This window comes from Bombina bombina, chromosome 3, assembly GCF_027579735.1.
Source record: "Bombina bombina isolate aBomBom1 chromosome 3, aBomBom1.pri, whole genome shotgun sequence".
Taxonomy (NCBI): domain Eukaryota; kingdom Metazoa; phylum Chordata; class Amphibia; order Anura; family Bombinatoridae; genus Bombina; species Bombina bombina.
This window is the reverse complement of record NC_069501.1, coordinates 750066765-750092097: the sequence shown is the minus strand read 5'-3', so window position 1 is coordinate 750092097 and position 25333 is coordinate 750066765.

Sequence of the window (25333 nt, the reverse complement as noted above, 5' to 3'; positions counted from 1 at the left end):
TCAATATATGTAATATACATATGATAGATACAAATTACATAGATCAATAGATGCAATATACATTTGATGATAGATATGAATTACATAGATCAATCGATGCAATATACATTTGATAGATACGAATTACATAACCACTGTTACTCCCCCTATCGGGGGAGGTCTATACAGCCTGCCTGAATACCCTGACCAAATGTAACAACAAGACATGCGGTCTGGTACCCATGGTAACTAGGTTTTGTTTATATTAGTACTATTCTTAGCACTTTAATCCCTGTAACTCCCCCTATCGGGGGAGGTCTATACGGCCTGCCTGATTACCCTGATCAAATATAACAACAAGACATGTGGTCTGGGGCCCATGGTAACTAGGTTGTGTTAAGTAGTACTATTCTTATTAGTTTAATACCTGTTACTCACCCTATCGTGGGAGGTCTATATGGCCTCTATGATTACTCTGACCAAATATAACAACAAGACATGCTCCTGGGACCCATGGTAACTAGGTTGTGTTTTAAGTAGTACTATTCTTAGCACTTTAATACCTGTAGCTCCCCCTATCGGGGGAGGTCTATACGGCCTGCCTGATTACCCTCACCAAATATTACAACAAGACCTGCGGTCTGTGACCCATGGTAACTAGGTTGTGTTAAGTTGTACTATTCTTAGCACTTTAATCCCTGTAACTCCCCCTATCGGGGGAGGTCTATACGGCCTGCCTGATTACCCTCACCAAATATAACAACAAGACATGCGGTCTGGGACCCATGTTAACTAGGTTGTGTTTATATTAGAACTATTCTTAGAACTTTAATCCCTGTAACTCCCCCTATTGGGGGAGGTCTATACGGCCTGCCTGATTACCCTCACCAAATATAACAACAAGACATGCGGTCTGGGACCCATGGTAACTAGGTTGTGTTAAGTAGTACTGTACTTATTAGTTTAATACCTGTTACTTCCCCTATCGGGGGAGGTGTATATGGCCTGCATGATTACCCTGACAAAATATAACAACAAGACATGCGGCCTGGGACCGATGGTAACTAGGTTGTGTTAAGTAGTACTGTTCTTATTAGTTTAATACCTGTTACTCACTCTATCGTGGGCGGTCTATATGGCCTCCATGATTACTCTGACCAAATATAACAACAAGACATGCGCCTGGGACCCATGGTAACTAGGTTGTGTTTTAAGTAGTACTATTCTTAGCACTTTAATCCCTGTTACTCCGCCTATCAGTGGAGGTCTATACGGCCTGCCTGATTACCCTCACCAAATATTACAACAAGACCTGCGGTCTGTGACCCATGGTAACTAGGTTGTGTTAAGTTTTACTATTCTTAGCACTTTAATCCCTGTAACTCCCCCTATCGGGGGAGGTCTATACGGCCTGCCTGATTACCCTCACCAAATATAACAACAAGACATGCGGTCTGGGACCCATGGTAACTAGGTTGTGTTTATATTAGAACTATTCTTAGAACTTTAATCCCTGTAACTCCCCCTATTGGGGGAGGTCTATACGGCCTGCCTGATTACCCTGACCAAATATAACAACAAGACATGCGGTCTGGGACCCATGGTAACTAGGTTGTGTTAAGTAGTAATGTACTTATTAGTTTAATACCTGTTACTTCCCCTATCGGGGGAGGTGTATATGGCCTGCATGATTACCCTGACAAAATATAACAACAAGACATGCGGCCTGGGACCGATGGTAACTAGGTTGTGTTAAGTAGTACTGTTCTTATTAGTTTAATACCTGTTACTCACTCTATCGTGGGCGGTCTATATGGCCTCCATGATTACTCTGACCAAATATAACAACAAGACATGCGCCTGGGACCCATGGTAACTAGGTTGTGTTTTAAGTAGTACTATTCTTAGCACTTTAATCCCTGTTACTCCCCCTATCAGTGGAGGTCTATACGGCCTGCCTGATTACCCTCACCAAATATAACAACAAGACATGCGGTCTGGGACCCATGGTATCTAGGTTGTATTTTAAGTAGTACTATTCTTAGCACTTTAATCCCTGTTACTCCCAATATCGGGGAAGGTCTATATGGCCTGCATGATTACCCTGACAAAATATAATAATAAGACATGTGGTCTGGGACCCATGGTAACTAGGTTGTGTTTTAAGTAGTACTATTCTTATCACTTTAATCCCTGTTACTCCCCCTATCTGGGGAGGTCTATATGGCCTGCATGATTACCCTGACAAAATATAATAATAAGACATGCGGTCTGGGACCCATGGTAACTAGGTTGTGTTTTAAGTAGTACTATTCTTATCACTTTAATCCCTGTTACTCCCCCTATCTGGGGAGGTCTATATGGCCTGCATGATTACCTTGACAAAATATAATAATAAGATATGCGGTCTGGGACCCATGGTAACTAAGTTGTGTTTTAAGAATTATTATTCTTAGCACTTTAATCCCTTTTACTCACCCTATCGGGGGAGGTCTATATGGCCTGCCTGATATCCCTCACCAAATATAACAACAAGACATGCGTTCTGGGACCCATGGTAACTAGGTTGTGTTTATATTAGAACTATTCTTAGAACTTTAATCCCTGTAACTCCCCCTATTGGGGGAGGTCTATACGGCCTGCCTGATTACCCTGACCAAATATAACAACAAGACATGCGGTCTGGGACCCATGGTAACTAGGTTGTGTTAAGTAGTAATGTACTTATTAGTTTAATACCTGTTACTTCCCCTATCGGGGGAGGTGTATATGGCCTGCATGATTACCCTGACAAAATATAACAACAAGACATGCGGCCTGGGACCGATGGTAACTAGGTTGTGTTAAGTAGTACTGTTCTTATTAGTTTAATACCTGTTACTCACTCTATCGTGGGCGGTCTATATGGCCTCCATGATTACTCTGACCAAATATAACAACAAGACATGCGCCTGGGACCCATGGTAACTAGGTTGTGTTTTAAGTAGTACTATTCTTAGCACTTTAATCCCTGTTACTCCCCCTATCAGTGGAGGTCTATACGGCCTGCCTGATTACCCTCACCAAATATAACAACAAGACATGCGGTCTGGGACCCATGGTATCTAGGTTGTATTTTAAGTAGTACTATTCTTAGCACTTTAATCCCTGTTACTCCCAATATCGGGGAAGGTCTATATGGCCTGCATGATTACCCTGACAAAATATAATAATAAGACATGTGGTCTGGGACCCATGGTAACTAGGTTGTGTTTTAAGTAGTACTATTCTTATCACTTTAATCCCTGTTACTCCCCCTATCTGGGGAGGTCTATATGGCCTGCATGATTACCCTGACAAAATATAATAATAAGACATGCGGTCTGGGACCCATGGTAACTAGGTTGTGTTTTAAGTAGTACTATTCTTATCACTTTAATCCCTGTTACTCCCCCTATCTGGGGAGGTCTATATGGCCTGCATGATTACCTTGACAAAATATAATAATAAGATATGCGGTCTGGGACCCATGGTAACTAAGTTGTGTTTTAAGAATTATTATTCTTAGCACTTTAATCCCTTTTACTCACCCTATCGGGGGAGGTCTATATGGCCTGCCTGATATCCCTCACCAAATATAACAACAAGACATGCGTTCTGTGACCCATGGTAACTAGTTTTTTTTTTAAGTAGTACTATTCTTAGCACTTTAATCCCTGTTACTCCCCCTATCGGGGGAGGTCTATACGGCCTGCCTGATTACCCTCACCAAATATAACAACAAGACATGCGGTCTGTGACCCATGGTAACTAGGTTGTGTTTTAAGTAGTACTATTCTTTCCACTTTAATCCCTGTTACTCCCCCTATCGGGGGAGGTCTATACGGCCTGCCTGATTACCCTCACCAAATATAACAACAAGACATGCGGTCTGAGACCCATGGTAAGGTTACTTCCTTTTGCACAATAGAGTACAGGTATGGCATCGATTTTAGGAACCCGGAGATAATTTTTAGGAACCGGGAGATGGAAAAAGATGCTTGGACACCGCAAACAACTGCAAACAGTCCATTTGCACAACCACGAGTTAGATAGATTTGATAGTTAGATACATACATTACATACAGGGAGTGCAGAATTATTAGGCAAATGAGTATTTTGACCACATCATCCTCTTTATGCATGTTGTCTTACTCCAAGCTGTATAGGCTCGAAAGCCTACTACCAATTAAGCATATTAGGTGATGTGCATCTCTGTAATGAGAAGGGGTGTGGTCTAATGACATCAACACCCTATATCAGGTGTGCATAATTATTAGGCAACTTCCTTTCCTTTGGCAAAATGGGTCAAAAGAAGGACTTGACAGGCTCAGAAAAGTAAAAAATAGTGAGATATCTTGCAGAGGGATGCAGCACTCTTAAAATTGCAAAGCTTCTGAAGCGTGATCATCGAACAATCAAGCTTTTAATTCAAAATAGTCAACAGGGTCGCAAGAAGCGTGTGGAAAAAGCGCAAAATAACTGCCCATGAACTGAGAAAAGTCAAGCGTGCAGCTGCCAAGATGCCACTTGCCACCAGTTTGGCCATATTTCAGAGCTGCAACATCACTGGAGTGCCCAAAAGCACAAGGTGTGCAATACTCAGAGACATGGCCAAGGTAAGAAAGGCTGAAAGACGACCACCACTGAACAAGACACACAAGCTGAAACGTCAAGACTGGGCCAAGAAATATCTCAAGACTGATTTTTCTAAGGTTTTATGGACTGATGAAATGAGAGTGAGTCTTGATGGGCCAGATGGATGGGCCCGTGGCTGGATTGGTAAAGGGCAGAGAGCTCCAGTCCGACTCAGACGCCAGCAAGGTGGAGGTGGAGTACTGGTTTGGGCTGGTATCATCAAAGATGAGCTTGTGGGGCCTTTTCGGGTTGAGGATGGAGTCAAGCTCAACTCCCAGTCCTACTGCCAGTTTCTGGAAGACACCTTCTTCAAGCAGTGGTACAGGAAGAAGTCTGCATTCTTCAAGAAAAACATGATTTTCATGAAGGACAATGCTCCATCACACGCGTCCAAGTACTCCACAGCGTGGCTGGCAAGAAAGGGTATAAAAGAAGAAAATCTAATGACATGGCCTCCTTGTTCACCTGATCTGAACCCCATTGAGAACCTGTGATCCATCATCAAATGTGATATTTTCAAAAGAGGGAAAACAGTACACCTCTCTGAACAGTGTCTGGGAGGCTGTGGTTGCTGCTGCACGCAATGTTGATGGTGAACAGATCAAAACACTGACAGAATTAATGGATGGCAGGCTTTTGAGTGTCCTTGCAAAGAAAGGTGGCTATATTGGTCACTGATTTGTTTTTGTTTTGTTTTTGAATGTCAGAAATGTATATTTGTGAATGTTGAGATGTTATATTGGTTTCACTGGTAAAAATAAATAATTGAAATGGGTATATATTTGTTTTTTGTTAAGTTGCCTAATAATTATGCACAGTAATAGTCACCTGCACACACAGATATCCCCCTAAAATAGCTAAAACTAAAAACAAACTAAAAACTACTTCCAAAAATATTCAGCTTTGATATTAATGAGTTTTTTGGGTTCATTGAGAACATGGTTGTTGTTCAATAATAAAATTAATCCTCAAAAATACAACTTGCCTAATAATTCTGCACTCCCTGTAGATCAATAGATGCAATATACATATGATAGATACAAATTACATAGATCAATAGATGCAATATACATTTAATGATAGATATGAATTACATAGATCAATCGATGCATTATACATTTGATAGATACGAATTACATAATCACTGTAACTCACCCTATCGGGGGAGGTCTATACGGCCTGCCTGATTACCCTGACCAAATATAACAAGACATGCGGTCTGGGACCCATGGTAACTAGGTTGTGTTTATATTAGTACTATTCTTAGCACTTTAATCCCTGTAACTCCCCCTATCAGGGGAAGTCTATACGGCCTGCCTGATTACCCTGACCAAATATAACAACAAGTCATGCGGTCTGGGGTCCATGGTAACTAGGTTGTGTTAAGTAGTACTGTTCTTATTAGTTTAATACCTGTTACTCCCCCTATCGGGGAAGGTGTATATGGCCTGTTACAGAAGCATTAGTTATTTTGTTGTGAAGAGCTTATTTCCCAGCAGCAATGCCTGAACCAGCAAGCCAGCGCCTAAGAAGGGCTCCAAGAAAACCGTAACAATTATCATTTCATAAAGAGTTAATTCTTTTTTTTCAGCTTTTAGAAACTATTGCCTAAATACACGTTTGCTGGCCTCAGCTCTAAGTTTAGTGATAACAAATCCCATTGTCTAATCACCTCTGGAGCCAGACTGCTAATTGATAAGATGAACTTGTAAACTTGTTATCTTAAGTACTGTAATCCTATTGTGGCCTGTCAAAGGACAGTGCTCTCTATCTAAATGTGTGATGGGGGATTTTGTGCTTCCCCCCCTCTCCCCCTGGGAGTGCCCTGTGTGCATGTAACCTTAATAAAAAGCAGGCTGGGCATCCCAGTCCTGAGTTCTTGTTTGACCCTCAATCGCAGCGTTGACTCGTTTTTGTGGGCAGAAGGGTATCCTAGCTGTACTGCAGCTAAGGGAGATTATTCTATATTTGCGAGACTCATATAGAATACTATGGAAAGCAGCTTCTCCCCTCTTTAGCAATAGGGATCCAGGCTACTAAGCGGTCCATCTCTCAGCGAGACTAAGGGTAACCGTAACATGGCCTGCATGATTACCCTGACAAAATATAATAATAAGACATGCGGTCTGGGACCCATGGTAACTAGGTTGTGTTAAGTTGTACTATTTTTAGCACTTTAATCCCTGTAACTCCCCCTATCGGGGGAGGTCTATACGGCCTGCCTTTTTAGCCTCACCAAATATAACAACAAGACATGCGGTCTGGGACCCATTCTTAACTAGGTTGTGTTTATATTAGTACTATTCTTAGCACTTTAATCTCTTTTACTCACCCTATCGAGGGAGGTCTATACGGCCTGCCTGATTATCCTCACTAAATATAACAACAAGACATGCGGTCTGTGACCCATGGTAACTAGGTTGTGTTTTAAGTAGTACTATTCTTACCACTTTAATCATTGTTACTCCCCCTATCGGGGGAGGTCTATACGGCCTGCCTGATTACCCTCACCAAATATAACAACAAGACATGCGGTCTGAGACCCATGGTTTGGTTACTTCCTTTTGCACAATAGAGTGCAGGTATGGCATTTATTTTAGGAACCCCGAGATAATTTTTAGGAACAGGGAGATGGAAAAAGAAGCTTGGACACCGCAAACAACTGCAAACAGTCCATTTGCACAACCACGAGTTAGATAGATTTGATAGTTAGATACATACATTACATAGATCAATAGATACAATATACATATGATAGATACAAATTACATAGATCAATAGATGCAATATACATTTAATGATAGATATGAATTACATAGATCAATCAATGCAATATACATTTGATAGATACGAATTACATAATCACTGTAACTCACCCTATCGGGGGAGGTCTGTACGGCCTGCCTGATTACCCTGACCAAATATAACAAGACATGCGGTCTGGGACCCATGGTAACTAGGTTGTGTTTATATTAGTACTATTCTTAGCACTTTAATCCCTGTAACTCCCCCTATCAGGGGAGGTCTATACGGCCTGCCTGATTACCCTGACCAAATATAACAACAAGTCATGCGGTCTGGGGCCCATGGTAACTAGGTTGTGTTAAGTAGTACTGTTCTTATTAGTTTAATACCTGTTACTCCCCCTATTGGGGGAGGTGTATATGGCCTGCATGATTACCCTGACAAAATATAATAATAAGACATGCGGTCTGGGACCCATGGTAACTAGGTTGTGTTAATTTGTACTATTTTTTGCACTTTAATCCCTGTAACTCCCCCTATCGGGGGAGGTCTATACGGCCTGCCTTTTTAGCCTCACCAAATATAACAACAAGACATGCGGTCTGGGACCCATTCTTAACTAGGTTGTGTTTATATTAGTACTATTCTTAGCACTTTAATCCCTTTTACTCACTCTATCGGGGGAGGTCTATACGGCCTGCCTGATTATCCTCACTAAATATAACAAGAAGACATGCGGTCTGTGACCCATGGTAACTAGGTTGTGTTTTAAGTAGTACTATTCTTACCACTTTAATCATTGTTACGCCCCCTATCGGGGGAGGTCTATACGGCCTGCCTGATTACCCTCACCAAATATAACAACAAGACATGCGGTCTGAGACCCATGGTAAGGTTACTTCCTTTTGCACAATAGAGTACAAGTATGGCATCGATTTTAGGAACCCGGAGATCATTTTTAGGAACAGGGAGATGGAAAAAGAAGCTTGGACACCGCAAACAACTGCAAACAGTCCATTTGCACAACCACGAGTTAGATAGATTTGATAGTTAGATACATACATTACATAGATCAATAGATACAATATACATATGATAGATACAAATTACATAGATCAATAGATGCAATATACATTTAATGATAGATATGAATTACATAGATCAATTAATGCAATATACATTTGATAGATACGAATTACATAATCACTGTAACTCACCCTATCAGGGGAGGTCTGTACTGCCTGCCTGATTACCCTGACCAAATATAACAAGACATGCGGTCTGGGACCCATGGTAACTAGGTTGTGTTTATATTAGTACTATTCTTAGCACTTTAATCCCTGTAACTCCCCCTATCAGGGGAGGTCTATACGGCCTGCCTGATTACCCTGACCAAATATAACAACAAGTCATGCGGTCTGGGGTCCATGGTAACTAGGTTGTGTTAAGTAGTACTGTTCTTATTAGTTTAATACCTGTTACTCCCCCTATTGGGGGAGGTGTATATGGCCTGCATGATTACCCTGACAAAATATAATAATAAGACATGCGGTCTGGGACCCATGGTAACTAGGTTGTGTTAATTTGTACTATTTTTTGCACTTTAATCCCTGTAACTCCCCCTATCGGGGGAGGTCTATACGGCCTGCCTTTTTAGCCTCACCAAATATAACAACAAGACATGCGGTCTGGGACCCATTCTTAACTAGGTTGTGTTTATATTTGAACTATTCTTAGCACTTTAATCCCTTTTACTCACCCTATCGAGGGAGGTCTATACGGCCTGCCTGATTATCCTCACTAAATATAACAAGAAGACATGCGGTCTGTGACCCATGGTAACTAGGTTGTGTTTTAAGTAGTACTATTCTTACCACTTTAATCATTGTTACTCCCCCTATCGGGGGAGGTCTATACGGCCTGCCTGATTACCCTCACCAAATATAACAACAAGACATGCGGTCTGAGACCCATGGTAAGGTTACTTCCTTTTGCACAATAGAGTACAGGTATGGCATTTATTTTAGGAACCCCGAGATAATTTTTAGGAACCGGGAGATGGAAAAAGATGCTTGGACACCGCAAACAACTGCAAGCAGTCCATTTGCACAACCACGAGTTAGATAGATTTGATAGTTAGATACATACATTACATAGATCAATAGATGCAATATACATATGATAGATACAAATTACATAGATCAATAGATGCAATATACATTTAATGATAGATATGAATTACATAGATCAATCGATGCAATATACATTTGATAGATACGAATTACATAATCACTGTAACTCACCCTATCGGGGGAGGTCTATACGGCCTGCCTGATTACCCTGACCAAATATAACAAGACATGGGGTCTGGGACCCATGGTAACTAGGTTGTGTTTATATTAGTACTATTCTTAGCACTTTAATCCTTGTAACTCCCCCTATCAGGGGAGGTCTATACGGCCTGCCTGATTACCCTGACCAAATATAACAACAAGTCATGCGGTCTGGGGCCCATGGTAACTAGGTTGTGTTAAGTAGTACTGTTCTTATTAGTTTAATACCTGTTACTCCCCCAATCGGGGGAGGTGTATATGGCCTGCATGATTACCCTGACAAAATATAATAATAAGACATGCGGTCTGGGACCCATGGTAACTAGGTTGTGTTAAGTTGTACTATTTTTAGCACTTTAATCCGTGTAACTCCCCCTATCGGGGGAGGTCTATACGGCCTGCCTTTTTAGCCTCACCAAATATAACAACAAGACATGCGGTCTGGGACCCATTCTTAACTAGGTTGTGTTTATATTTGAACTATTCTTAGCACTTTAATCCCTTTTACTCACCCTATCGAGGGAGGTCTATACGGCCTGCCTGATTATCCTCACTAAATATAACAAGAAGACATGCGGTCTGTGACCCATGGTAACTAGGTTGTGTTTTAAGTAGTACTATTCTTACCACTTTAATCATTGTTACTCCCCCTATCGGGGGAGGTCTATACGGCCTGCCTGCCTGATTATCCTCACCAAATATAACAACAAGACATGCGGTCTGAGACCCATGGTAAGGTTACTTCCTTTTGCACAATAGAATACAGGTATAGCATCGATTTTAGGAACCCGGAGATAATTTTTAGGAACCGGGAGATGGAAAAAGATGCTTGGACACCGCAAACAACTGCAAGCAGTCCATTTGCACAACCACGAGTTAGATAGATTTGATAGTTAGATACATACATTGCATAGATCAATAGATGCAATATACAAATGATAGATACAAATTACATAGATCAATAGATGCAATATACATTTAATGATAGATATGAATTACATAGATCAATCGATGCAATATACATTTGATAGATACAAATTACATAATCACTGTAACTCACCCTATCGGGGGAGGTCTATACGGCCTGCCTGATTACCCTGACCAAATATAACAAGACATGCGGTCTGGGACCCATGGTAACTAAGTTGTGTTTATATTAGTACTATTCTTAGCACTTTAATCCCTGTAACTCCCCCTATCAGGGGAGGTCAATACGGCCTGCCTGATTACCCTGACCAAATATAACAACAAGTCATCCGGTCTGGGGCCCATGGTAAATAGGTTGTGTTAAGTAATACTGTTCTTATTAGTTTAATACCTGTTACTCCCCCTATTGGGGGAGGTGTATATAGCCTGCTTGTGTTAAGTTGTACTATTTTTAGCACTTTAATCCCTGTAACTCCCCCTATTGGGGGAGGTCTATACGGCCTGCCTTTTTAGCCTCACCAAATATAACAACAAGACATGTGGTCTGGGACCCATTCTTAACTAGGTTGTGTTTATATTAGTACTATTCTTAGCACTTTATTCCCTTTTACTCACCCTATCGGGGGAGGTCTATACGGCCTGCCTGATTATCCTCACTAAATATAACAACAAGGCATGCGGTCTGGGACCCATGGTAACTAGGTTTTGTTAAGTAGTACTATTCTTATTAGTTTAATACCTGTTGCTCACCCTATCGTGGGAGGTCTATATGGCCTGCATGATTACCCTGACAAAATATAATAATAAGACATGCGGTATGGGACCCATGGTAACTAGGTTGTGTTTTAAGTAGTACTATTCTTAGCACTTTAATCCCTGTTACTCCCCCTATCGGTGGAGGTCTATATGGCCTGCCTGATTACCCTCACCAAATATAACAACAAGACATGCGTTCTGATACCCATTGGATACAAGGTTGTGTTTTAAGTAGTACTATTCTTAGCACTTTAATCCCTGTTACTCCCCCTATCGGGGGGGTCTATATGGCCTGCATGATTACCCTGACAAAATATAATAATAAGACATGCGGTCTGGGACCCATGGTAACTAGGTTGTGTTTTAAGTAGTACTATTCTTATCACTTTAATCCCTGTTACTCCCCCTATCTGGGGAGGTCTATATGGCCTGCCTGATTACCCTCACCAAATATAACAACAAGACATGCGGTCTGAGACCCATGGTAAGGTTACTTCATTTTGCCCAATAGGGTACAGGTATGGCATCGATTTTAGGAACCCGGAGATAATTTTTAGGAACCGGGAGATGGAAAAAGATGCTTGGAAACCGCAAACAACTGCAAACAGTCCATTTGCACAACCATGAGTTAGAGAGATTTGATAGTTAGATACACACATTACAAAGATCAATAAATGAAATATACATATGATAGATACAAATTACATAGATCAATAGATGCAATATACATTTGATGATAGATATGAATTACATAGATCAATCGATGCCATATACATTTGATAGATAAGAATTACATAATCACTGTAACTCACCCAATCGGGGGAGGTCTATACGGCCTGCCTGATTACCCTGACCAAATATAACAACAAGACATGCGGTCTGGGACCCATGGTAACTAGGTTGTGTTTATATTAGAACTATTCTTAGCACTTTAATCCCTGTAACTCCCCCTATCGGGGGAGGTCTATACGGCCTGCCTGATTACCCTGACCAAATATAACAACAAGACATGCGGTCTGGGACCCATTTTTAACTAGGTTGTGTTTATATTAGTACTATTCTTAGCACTTTAATCCCTTTTACTCACCCTATCGGGGGAGGTCTATACGGCCTGCCTGATTATCCTCACCAAATATAACAACAAGACATGCGGTCTGGGACCCATGGTAACTAGGTTGTGTTAAGTAGTACTGTTCTTATTAGTTTAATACCTGTTACTCACCCTATCGTGGGAGGTCTATATGGCCTGCATGATTACCCTGACAAAATATAATAATAAGACATGCGGTATGGGACCCATGGTAACTAGGTTGTGTTTTAAGTAGTACTATTCTTAGCACTTTAATCCCTGTTACTCCCCCTATCGGTGGAGGTCTATATGGCCTGCCTGATTACCCTCACCAAATATAACAACAAGACATGCGTTCTGATACCCATTGGATACTAGGTTGTGTTTTAAGTAGTACTATTCTTAGCACTTTAATCCCTGTTACTCCCCCTATCAGGGGAGGTCTATATGGCCTGCATGATTACCCTGACAAAATATAATAATAAGACATGCGGTCTGGGACCCATGGTAACTAGGTTGTGTTTTAAGTAGTACTATTCTTATCACTTTAATCCCTGTTACTCCCCCTATCTGGGGAGGTCTATATGGCCTGCCTGATTACCCTCACCAAATATAACAACAAGACATGCGGTCTGAGACCCATGGTAAGGTTACTTCATTTTGCCCAATAGGGTACAGGTATGGCATCGATTTTAGGAACCCGGAGATAATTTTTAGGAACCGGGAGATGGAAAAAGATGCTTGGAAACTGCAAACAACTGCAAACAGTCCATTTGCACAACCACGAATTAGAGAGATTTGATAGTTAGATACACACATTACAAAGATCAATAGATGAAATATACATATGATAGATACAAATTACATAGATCAATAGATGCAATATACATTTGATGATAGATATGAATTACATAGATCAATCGATGCAATATACATTTGATAGATAAGAATTACATAATCACTGTAACTCACCCTATCAGGGGAGGTCTATACGGCCTGCCTGATTACCCTGACCAAATATAACAACAAGACATGCGGTCTGGGACCCATGGTAACTAGGTTGTGTTTATATTAGAACTATTCTTAGCACTTTAATCCCTGTAACTCCCCCTATCGGGGGAGGTCTATACGGCCTGCCTGATTACCCTGACCAAATATAACAACAAGACATGCGGTCTGGGACCCATTTTTAACTAGGTTGTGTTTATATTAGTACTATTCTTAGCACTTTAATCCCTTTTACTCACCCTATCGGGGGAGGTCTATACGGCCTGCCTGATTATCCTCACCAAATATAACAACAAGACATGCGGTCTGGGACCCATGGTAACTAGGTTGTGTTAAGTAGTACTGTTCTTATTAGTTTAATACCTGTTACTCACCCTATCGTGGGAGGTCTATATGGCCTGCATGATTACCCTGACAAAATATAATAATAAGACATGCGGTCTGGGACCCATGGTAACTAGGTTGTGTTTTAAGTAGTACTATTCTTATCACTTTAATCCCTGTTACTCCCCCTATCTGGGGAGGTCTATATGGCCTGCCTGATTACCCTCACCAAATATAACAACAAGACATGCGGTCTGAGACCCATGGTAAGGTTACTTCATTTTGCCCAATAGGGTACAGGTATTGCATCGATTTTAGGAACCCGGAGATAATTTTTATTAACCGGGAGATGGAAAAAGATGCTTGGAAACCGCAAACAACTGCAAACAGTCCATTTGCACAACCACGAGTTAGAGAGATTTGATAGTTAGATACACACATTACAAAGATCAATAGATGAAATATACATATGATAGATACAAATTACATAGATCAATAGATGCAATATACATTTGATGATAGATATGAATTACATAGATCAATCGATGCAATATACATTTGATAGATAAGAATTACATAATCACTGTAACTCACCCTATCGGGGGAGGTCTATACGGTCTGCCTGATTACCCTGACCAAATATAACAACAAGACATGCGGTCTGGGACCCATGGTAACTACAACTAACAAGTAATTGTAAATAGACTTACAAGTAAGAGTAGGTAACTTAAATCTGTGAGGAAAATTCCACCAATGCCCTCGCAAAATCAAAGCTAGATTGTTTTTAGTTAGAAAAAAAGTTTTTCTCCATTCATACACTAAAGTTTATTAAAGTCAAAATTTTAACCACACATACATTTAGCAAGAGCTAAAAATTAAAAACACTGCACCTAAGTTGAGCTGTGATTTTTAAATTAGTCTGAAATCAGTATCAAAGGTATCTGGCAGCAAAATTATAGATATAGGCTAAGCCCTTACAATCCGAGGGCTAGATTAAGTTTAAATTTTTACCAAATATTAAAGCTGCATTATACCAGACCAACAAAGGTGAGCAAGTTAAAAAGAGAGGAAAGACAGAGCTTATCCCAGAGGACCCCTGACGTACGTTTCATAAAAAACGCTTCCTCAGAGGGGTGTGGAGCCGCTGCAAAATGTTATATTTATGAGTCTTTAAGACTCTCCTCCGATATTTGAGTGGGTATGCCTGATTGCCAAAGCTCCATTTTCATTGGCTCATGTAAGTGTCAATCACCAGAGTGACTGGTGATAGGGTACGGTAGGGGGTAGTGGTTCCTAACGTCAGTGTTACGTCTGAAATGGGCGTATTTGTTTATATTTGCATTTGTAGTGCAGATCTCATTGGATGATTACATCAAACACATGTTACGCTGTTGTACTTGGCTTAATATCTGACACATCAATAAAAAGCATGAGGCAGTCACTGTCAAGTATGACCATATATCGTGGGCAGATAGATTTTATTAGATACGTCCCTTTCGCAAAAGCGTTGTACCGGGAAACTGCTATTTTGCCGAGTTGCTGTTAGTCTTATTCATTCCCAGATCTAAAGAATGATACATATAGATACATAATAACATATATCGGAGTACAGAATCGCCCTTTTGACATTGGTCAGCAGCTTGCTTTTGTCGGTAATATGAAAGAATATGATTGATCTGCTCGATTTCATTCTGAACTGCCCTTATATTCATGTTTAGTCATAGGAGGGGTGCCAGAGTGTTAGTTATAAGGTCAGCTTGATAGGAGGATACACTTCCCATGTGTTTATCTTGGTCATAGGGGGCGTGCCAGACAGCGTTGTGTAGCCTTCTGATTGGGCAATACTGTGTGTGTTCTATCATATGTATCACAGTGAGATTCTATAATATTCACCCTATTAGGAGTCATTTAATTAAAATGTGTATCCGTATACTGATCCGCTCGTTAAATAGGGGATAGAATAGAGAGATGATAAAGTATGTGTCAATCTAATTCCTACATATGTTAGGATTAGATTTCTGTGAGTGTCCAGGTATCGTTTATTTATTCCCTATTGTGCCATAAACAATATTTGGATATAGCGTGTCTAGCGCTTTTTAAGTCTTTATGAGTGAACAGCCCATAAACTTAATTCATCCTATGTCCGATTCTACATGATATTGCGTGGAAAGCGCCATTGTTTGTTGGAGAGTGCACAGATATCAGAGATAGTTTTTGGTGATGTCAATATTGTTTTATGCACAAATATAATAGGGTACATCTTTTTAGAATATATGTATAGAAGATAGCCTTTTGTTCATGCTGCTTTCAATTCTTTGGTATATTCTTAGTGTACTTGTAACGGATAGTATGCTGGATTATGTTCAAGCATGGATATTCTCAGTACTTCGGATGGCAACTTTGTTGAATGATTGCTGTCCAGATCACTTGTATCTTTTATATATAAATGGTGAATAGAAATATTATGATAAATGTGAAGACATAGGTGTGTAAAGTGTACTATTGGGTGCTCAAAAATAATACATGTTGAGAGTGATCAGAAAAGAAAACAAAATGTGAAACATACATATCTAAGTGTATATAGATTACCTGAAAGGGTTTTTCTTATAAAAAATATATTGATTTACGTGTATATAGTATAGTAAATTGAATAATCAAGTGAAAGATATAATAGCCTCAAAATTGAGTTGGTGAAATGAATTTTTAATCAATGAGGGTGAGTCGTGGAGTGAACCATGAATTATGATGAGTGATGGGGAAAGAAAATTATTGATATAAGTGATACAGTATCTCACTTACAGATATACAAAATAATTATTGAAATCATTCATGCCATTTGGTTTTACAGAATTTAGACGGTAGATCCATTTGCACTCAAGTTTGAGTAATGTTTTCTCCAGATTGCCTCCTCGTATTCCTAATGAGGCTTTTTGAATGACCATATATTTCAGGTTGGTAGTAGAACACTTGTGATGTATTTGAAAGTGTTTTGCGACTGATGTTAACTTTTTGCCACGTGCTTCATCCTTATTGGCATTTTTTATATTGTTGGCGTGTTCAAGGATACGTACCCTGATCTCACGGGTTGTCATGCCAACATAGATCATTTTGCATTGGCAAAAGAGAGCATATACAACCGCAATAGTTCTGCAGGAAAAATGGGAGGCTAGATTATATGAATGGCCATCTTTATCTTGGATGGTTTTGGACTTTATTACATATGGGCATGCGGAGCAAGTCCCACAGGGATACATCCCTGGGTCAGTATCCTTTTTCTTAAAAGCTCTCACATAATGACTGGAGACAAGTCTATCCCTAAGATTTGTGGGTCTTTTGTACCCAATAGAGATTCTGTCACCAATACTTTCTTTCAGAGAGGGATCATTTTGCAATATTTTCCAGTGTTGATTGATTATTTTGGTTACTTCTGGCATTTGTGGGTTATATGTGGTGATTAGTCTTGGATTAGAATCACTTGTATTTTTGATCTTTGGAATGAGTAAATTTTCTCTGTGAATGTTCAGGGCCTTGTATTTGGCTCGTTTGACTGCTTTCTTGCTATAGCCTCATGCCATTAGTCTGCCCATTAGGGCTTTACTTTCTGTGAGATATATGTCAGTACTGGAGCAATTACGTCTTAGACGCAGAAATTCCCCAAAGGGGATAGCCTTAAGGGTGCATGGTGGATGAGCACTAGATCTATGTAATAGAGTGTTAGTCGCTGTTTCTTTTCGGTAGATAGTGGTGTTAATACAACCATCTTCTTTCTTGAATATAGTTATATCCAGAAAGGAAATTTTGTGCTGATCGGCTGAGTAGGTTAATTTGATGTTTTTGTTATTCATGTTTACTTTTGTCATAAACTGATCTAATTCCTGAGATGTTCCTTGCCATATGAATAAGACATCATCTATATATCTTATCCATAGCGGGATGTGATCAGTATGATGTTGTAATTCAGTCGAGAAAACATCAAAGAGCTCCCAATGCCCCAAGAACAGGTTGGCATACATAGGTGCGCAGGCTGTACCCATTGCGGTACCTTGCGTCTGTAAGTAGTACCTATCGTTGAAGGTGAAAAAGTTATGTGTTAAGACAAACTGCAGTAGTTGAATCACGAAATTATTGTGATCTTCATTGTCATTTGTATTAGATGAAAGGAAATACTTGATGGCTGCTATTCCATCTGTATGTCTAATGTTCGTGTAGAGTGACTCAACGTCTGCAGTGACAAGCCACATATCATCAGATAGCTGTATGTTTTGTAATATCTGTAGTACCTCCATGGTATCACGGACATATGAAGGTAATGTAGTTAGGTACTCTCTTAACCTTTGATCAACATATCTGCTGGCATTTTCAGTTAGATTATCATTCCCAGAGACGATAGGTCTGCCAGGGGGTATTTGGGAGTTCTTGTGCACCTTTGGTAAGAAATATAATGTGGCGACTTTAGGATGATCTATTGTTAAGTACTTTTTCTCAGTATTTGTAATGATGTTATTTGTCCAGGCTTGTTTGACTAAGTTATTATATTGTGTCAAATACGAGCTTTGAGGATTAAAGATCAGTTGTTTATAGCAAGTAGAATTAGATAGCTGTCTAGAGGCTTCATCTATATACATTTTAGATGGCCACAATACCACATTCCCACCCTTGTCAGACGGTTTTATAGTGATATCTTTCCAAGATTCAATCTCATTCAGAGCTTTAAATTCTGATGTTGTCAAATTGTGATTCTTTCGAATAACAGGCAATTGTTCAATTTGATGGCAGACCATTTTACAAAATACCTGAATTTCAGGCGAGTTGGACATAGAGGGAACATATTTGGATTTAGGTTTCAGTGTGGTTCTCCATGTATTAGAATTAGGCAGGGTGGCATCATTAGTGTTAGTCATATCCTCATCACTGAGTTGTTCTAATAATTCAACTGTACTTAGATCTGCTGCATCTAAAACATTGGGATTATAGGCATATATCTTTTTTAACATCAACTTGCGTGAAAATAAGTGTATGTCTTTTATTAATTCAAACATATCGAGAGAATTGACTGGACAAAAAGATAATCCCTTTGATAGTACAGCTATGTGATCTTGATTCAGTGTATGATCTGATAAATTGATGACCCTTAATTTGTCATCCTGATTTGGAGAAGGGACTCAGTTCCCTCCTCCTGGTGGATTGACGTGTTGGACCAGTAAATTTTCTTTTGTTCCCCCGTGAGTTGGGTATTGTGTGATTGGTAACTAGGTTGTGTTTATATTAGAACTATTCTTAGCACTTTAATCCCTGTAACTCCCCCTATCGGGGGAGGTCTATACGGCCTGCCTGATTACCCTGACCAAATATAACAACAAGACATGCGGTCTGGGACCCATGGTAACTAGGTTGTGTTAAGTAGTACTGTTCTTATTAGTTTAATACCTGTTACTTCCCCTATCGGGGGAGGTTTATATGGCCTGCATGATTACCCTGACAAAATATAATAATAAGACATGCGGTCTGGGACCCATGGTAACTAGGTTGTGTTAAATTGTACTATTTTTAGCACTTTAATCCCTGTAACGCCCCCTATCGGTGGAGGTCTATACGGCCTGCCTGTTTACCCTCACCAAATATAACAACAAGACATGCGGTCTGGGACCCATTCTTAACTAGGTTGTGTTTATATTAGTACTATTCTTAGCACTTTAATCCCTTTTACTCACCCTATCGGGGGAGGTCTATACGGCCTGCCTGATTATCCTCACCAAATATAACAACAAGACATGCGGTCTGGGACCCATGGTAACTAGGTTGTGTTAAGTAGTACTGTTCTTATTAGTTTAATACCTGTTACTCACCCTATCGTGGGAGGACTATATGGCCTGCATGATTACCCTGACAAAATATAATAATAAGACATGCGGTCTGGGACCCATGGTAACTAGGTTGTGTTTTAAGTAGTACTATTCTTAGCACTTTAATCCCTGTTACTCCCCCTATCGGTGGAGGTCTATATGGCCTGCCTGATTACCCTCACCAAATATAAAAACAAGACATGCGTTCTGAGACCCATGGTAACTAGGTTGTGTTTTAAGTAGTACTATTCTTAGCACTTTAATCCCTGTTACTCCCCCTATCGGGGGAGGTCTATATGGCCTGCATGATTACCCTGACAAAATATAATAATAAGACATGCGGTCTAGGACCCATGGTAACTAGGTTGTGTTTTAAGTAGTACTATTCTTATTACTTTAATCACTGTTACTCCCACTATCTGGGGAGGTCTATATGGCCTTCCTGATTACCCTCACCAAATATAACAACAAGACATGTGTTCTGAGACCCATGGTAACTAGGTTGTGTTTTAAGTAGTACTATTCTTAGCACTTTAATCCCTGTTACTCCCCCTATCGGGGGAGGTCTATATGGCCTGCATGATTACCCTGACAAAATATAATAATAAGACATGCGGTCTGGGACCCATGGTAACTAGGTTGTGTTTTAAGTAGTACTATTCTTATTACTTTAATCACTGTTACTCCCCCTATCTGGGGAGGTCTATATGGCCTGCATGATTACCCTGACAAAATATAATTATAAGACATGCGGTCTGGGACCCATGGTAACTAGGTTGTGTTTTAAGTAGTACTATTGTTAGCACTTTAATCCCTGTTACTCCCCCTATCGGGGGAGGTCTATATGGCCTGCCTGAAACCATTACCAAATATAACAACAAGACATGCGGTCTGTGACCCATGGTAACTAGGTTGTGTTTTAAGTAGTACTATTCTTAGCACTTTAATCCCTGTTACTCCCCCTATCGGTGGAGGTCTATATGGCCTGCCTGATTACCCTCACCAAATATAACAACAAGACATGCGTTCTGAGACCCATGGTAACTAGGTTGTGTTTTAAGTAGTACTATTCTTATTACTTTAATCACTGTTACTCCCACTATCTGGGGAGGTCTATATGGCCTTCCTGATTACCCTCACCAAATATAACAACAAGACATGTGTTCTGAGACCCATGGTAACTAGGTTGTGTTTTAAGTAGTACTATTCTTAGCACTTTAATCCCTGTTACTCCCCCTATCGGGGGAGGTCTATATGGCCTGCATGATTACCCTGACAAAATATAATAATAAGACATGCGGTCTGGGACCCATGGTAACTAGGTTGTGTTTTAAGTAGTACTATTCTTATTACTTTAATCACTGTTACTCCCCCTATCTGGGGAGGTCTATATGGCCTGCATGATTACCCTGACAAAATATAATTATAAGACATGCGGTCTGGGACCCATGGTAACTAGGTTGTGTTTTAAGTAGTACTATTGTTAGCACTTTAATCCCTGTTACTCCCCCGATAGGGGGAGGTCTATATGGCCTGCCTGAAACCATTACCAAATATAACAACAAGACATGCGGTCTGTGACCCATGGTAACTAGGTTGTGTTTTAAGTAGTACTATTCTTAGCACTTTAATCCCTGTTACTCCCCCTATCGGTGGAGGTCTATATGGCCTGCCTGATTACCCTCACCAAATATAACAACAAGACATGCGTTCTGAGACCCATGGTAACTAGGTTGTGTTTTAAGTAATACTAATCTTAGCACTTTAATCCCTGTTACTCCCCCTATCGGGGGAGGTCTATATGGCCTGCATGATTACCCTGACAAAATATAATAATAAGACATGCGGTCTGGGACCCATGGTAACTAGGTTGTGTTTTAAGTAGTACTATTCTTATTACTTTAATCACTGTTACTCCCCCTATCTGGGGAGGTCTATATGGCCTGCATGATTACCCTGACAAAATATAATTATAAGACATGCGGTCTGGGACCCATGGTAACTAGGTTGTGTTTTAAGTAGTACTATTGTTAGCACTTTAATCCCTGTTACTCCCCCTATCGGGGGAGGTCTATATGGCCTGCCTGAAACCATTACCAAATATAACAACAAGACATGCGGTCTGTGACCCATGGTAACTAGGTTGTGTTTTAAGTAGTACTATTCTTAGCACTTTAATCCCTGTTACTCCCCCTATCGGGGGAGGTCTATATGGCCTGCCTGATTACCCTCACCAAATATAACATCAAGACATGCGGTCTGGGACCCATGGTAACTAGGTTGTTTTAAGTAGTACTGTTCTTATTAGTTTAATACCTGTTACTCACCCTATCGTGGGAGGTCTATATGGCCTGCATGATTACCCTGACAAAATATAATAATAAGACATGCGGTCTGGGACTTATGGTAACTAGGTTGTGTTTTAAGTAGTACTATTCTTAGCACTTTAATCCCTGTTACTCCCCCTATCGGTGGAGGTCTATATGGCCTGCCTGATTACCCTCACCAAATATAACAACAAGACATGCGGTCTGTGACCCATGGTAACTAGGTTGTGTTTTAAGTAGTACTATTCTTAGCACTTTAATCCCTGTTACTCCCCCTATCGGTGGAGGTCTATATGGCCTGCCTGATTACCCTCACCAAATATAACAACAAGACATGCGTTCTGAGACCCATGGTAACTAGGTTGTGTTTTAAGTAATACTAATCTTAGCACTTTAATCCCTGTTACTCCCCCTATCGGGGGAGGTCTATATGGCCTGCATGATTACCCTGACAAAATATAATAATAAGACATGCGGTCTGGGACCCATGGTAACTAGGTTGTGTTTTAAGTAGTACTATTCTTATTACTTTAATCACTGTTACTCCCCCTATCTGGGGAGGTCTATATGGCCTGCATGATTACCCTGACAAAATATAATTATAAGACATGCGGTCTGGGACCCATGGTAACTAGGTTGTGTTTTAAGTAGTACTATTGTTAGCACTTTAATCCCTGTTACTCCCCCTATCGGGGGAGGTCTATATGGCCTGCCTGAAACCATTACCAAATATAACAACAAGACATGCGGTCTGTGACCCATGGTAACTAGGTTGTGTTTTAAGTAGTACTATTCTTAGCACTTTAATCCCTGTTACTCCCCCTATCGGGGGAGGTCTATATGGCCTGCCTGATTACCCTCACCAAATATAACATCAAGACATGCGGTCTGGGACCCATGGTAACTAGGTTGTTTTAAGTAGTACTGTTCTTATTAGTTTAATACCTGTTACTCACCCTATCGTGGGAGGTCTATATGGCCTGCATGATTACCCTGACAAAATATAATAATAAGACATGCGGTCTGGGACTTATGGTAACTAGGTTGTGTTTTAAGTAGTACTATTCTTAGCACTTTAATCCCTGTTACTCCCCCTATCGGTGGAGGTCTATATGGCCTGCCTGATTACCCTCACCAAATATAACAACAAGACATGCGGTCTGGGACCCATGGTAACTAGGTTGTGTTAAGTAGTACTGTTCTTATTAGTTTAATACCTGTTACTCACCCTATCGTGGGAGGTCTATATGGCCTGCATGATTACCCTGACAAAATATAATAATAAGACATGCGGTCTGGGACCCATGGTAACAAGGTTGTGTTTTAAGTAGTACTATTCTTAGCACTTTAATCCCTGTTACTCCCCCTATCGGTGGAGGTCTATATGGCCTGCCTGATTACCCTCACCAAATATAACATCAAGACATGCGGTCTGGGACCCATTCTTAACTAGGTTGTGTTTATATTAGTACTATTCTTAGCACTTTAATCACATTTACTCACCCTATCGGGGGAGGTCTATATGGCCTGCCTGATTATCCTCACCAAATATAACAACAAGACATGCGGTCTGGGACCCATGGTAACTAGGTTGTGTTAAGTAGTACTGTTCTTATTAGTTTAATACCTGTTACTCACCCTATCGTGGGAGGACTATATGGCCTGCATGATTACCCTGACAAAATATAATAATAAGACATGCGGTCTGGGACCCATGGTAACTAGGTTGTGTTTTAAGTAGTACTATTCTTATTACTTTAATCACTGTTACTCCCCCTATCTGGGGAGGTCTATATGGCCTGCATGATTACCCTGACAAAATATAATTATAAGACATGCGGTCTGGGACCCATGGTAACTAGGTTGTGTTTTAAGTAGTACTATTGTTAGCACTTTAATCCCTGTTACTCCCCCTATCGGGGGAGGTCTATATGGCCTGCCTGAAACCATTACCAAATATAACAACAAGACATGCGGTCTGTGACCCATGGTAACTAGGTTGTGTTTTAAGTAGTACTATTCTTAGCACTTTAATCCCTGTTACTCCCCCTATCGGGGGAGGTCTATATGGCCTGCCTGATTACCCTCACCAAATATAACATCAAGACATGCGGTCTGGGACCCATGGTAACTAGGTTGTTTTAAGTAGTACTTTTCTTATTAGTTTAATACCTGTTACTCACCCTATCGTGGGAGGTCTATATGGCCTGCATGATTACCCTGACAAAATATAATAATAAGACATGCGGTCTGGGACTTATGGTAACTAGGTTGTGTTTTAAGTAGTACTATTCTTAGCACTTTAATCCCTGTTACTCCCCCTATCGGTGGAGGTCTATACGGCCTGCCTGATTACCCTCACCAAATATAACAACAAGACATGCGGTCTGGGACCCATGGTAACTAGGTTGTGTTAAGTAGTACTGTTCTTATTAGTTTAATACCTGTTACTCACCCTATCGTGGGAGGTCTATATGGCCTGCATGATTACCCTGACAAAATATAATAATAAGACATGCGGTCTGGGACCCATGGTAACAAGGTTGTGTTTTAAGTAGTACTATTCTTAGCACTTTAATCCCTGTTACTCCCCCTATCGGTGGAGGTCTATATGGCCTGCCTGATTACCCTCACCAAATATAACATCAAGACATGCGGTCTGGGACCCATTCTTAACTAGGTTGTGTTTATATTAGTACTATTCTTAGCACTTTAATCACATTTACTCACCCTATCGGGGGAGGTCTATATGGCCTGCCTGATTATCCTCACCAAATATAACAACAAGACATGCGGTCTGGGACCCATGGTAACTAGGTTGTGTTAAGTAGTACTGTTCTTATTAGTTTAATACCTGTTACTCACCCTATCGTGGGAGGACTATATGGCCTGCATGATTACCCTGACAAAATATAATAATAAGACATGCTGTCTGGGACCCATGGTAACTAGGTTGTGTTTTAAGTAGTACTATTCTTAGCACTTTAATCCCTGTTACTCCCCATATCGGTGGAGGTCTATATGGCCTGCCTGATTACCCTCACCAAATATAACAACAAGACATGCGTTCTGAGACCCATGGTAACTAGGTTGTGTTTTAAGTAGTACTATTCTTATCACTTTAATCCCTGTTACTCCCCCTATCTGGGGAGGTCTATTTGGCCTGCCTGATTACCCTCACCAAATATAACAACAAGACATGCGGTCTGAGACCCATGGTAAGGTTACTTCCTTTTGCCCAATAGAGTACAGGTATGGCATCGATTTTAGGAACCCGGAGATAATTTTTAGGAACAGGGAGATGGAAAAAGATGCTTGGAAACCGCAAACAACTGCAAACAGTCCATTTGCACAACCACGAGTTAG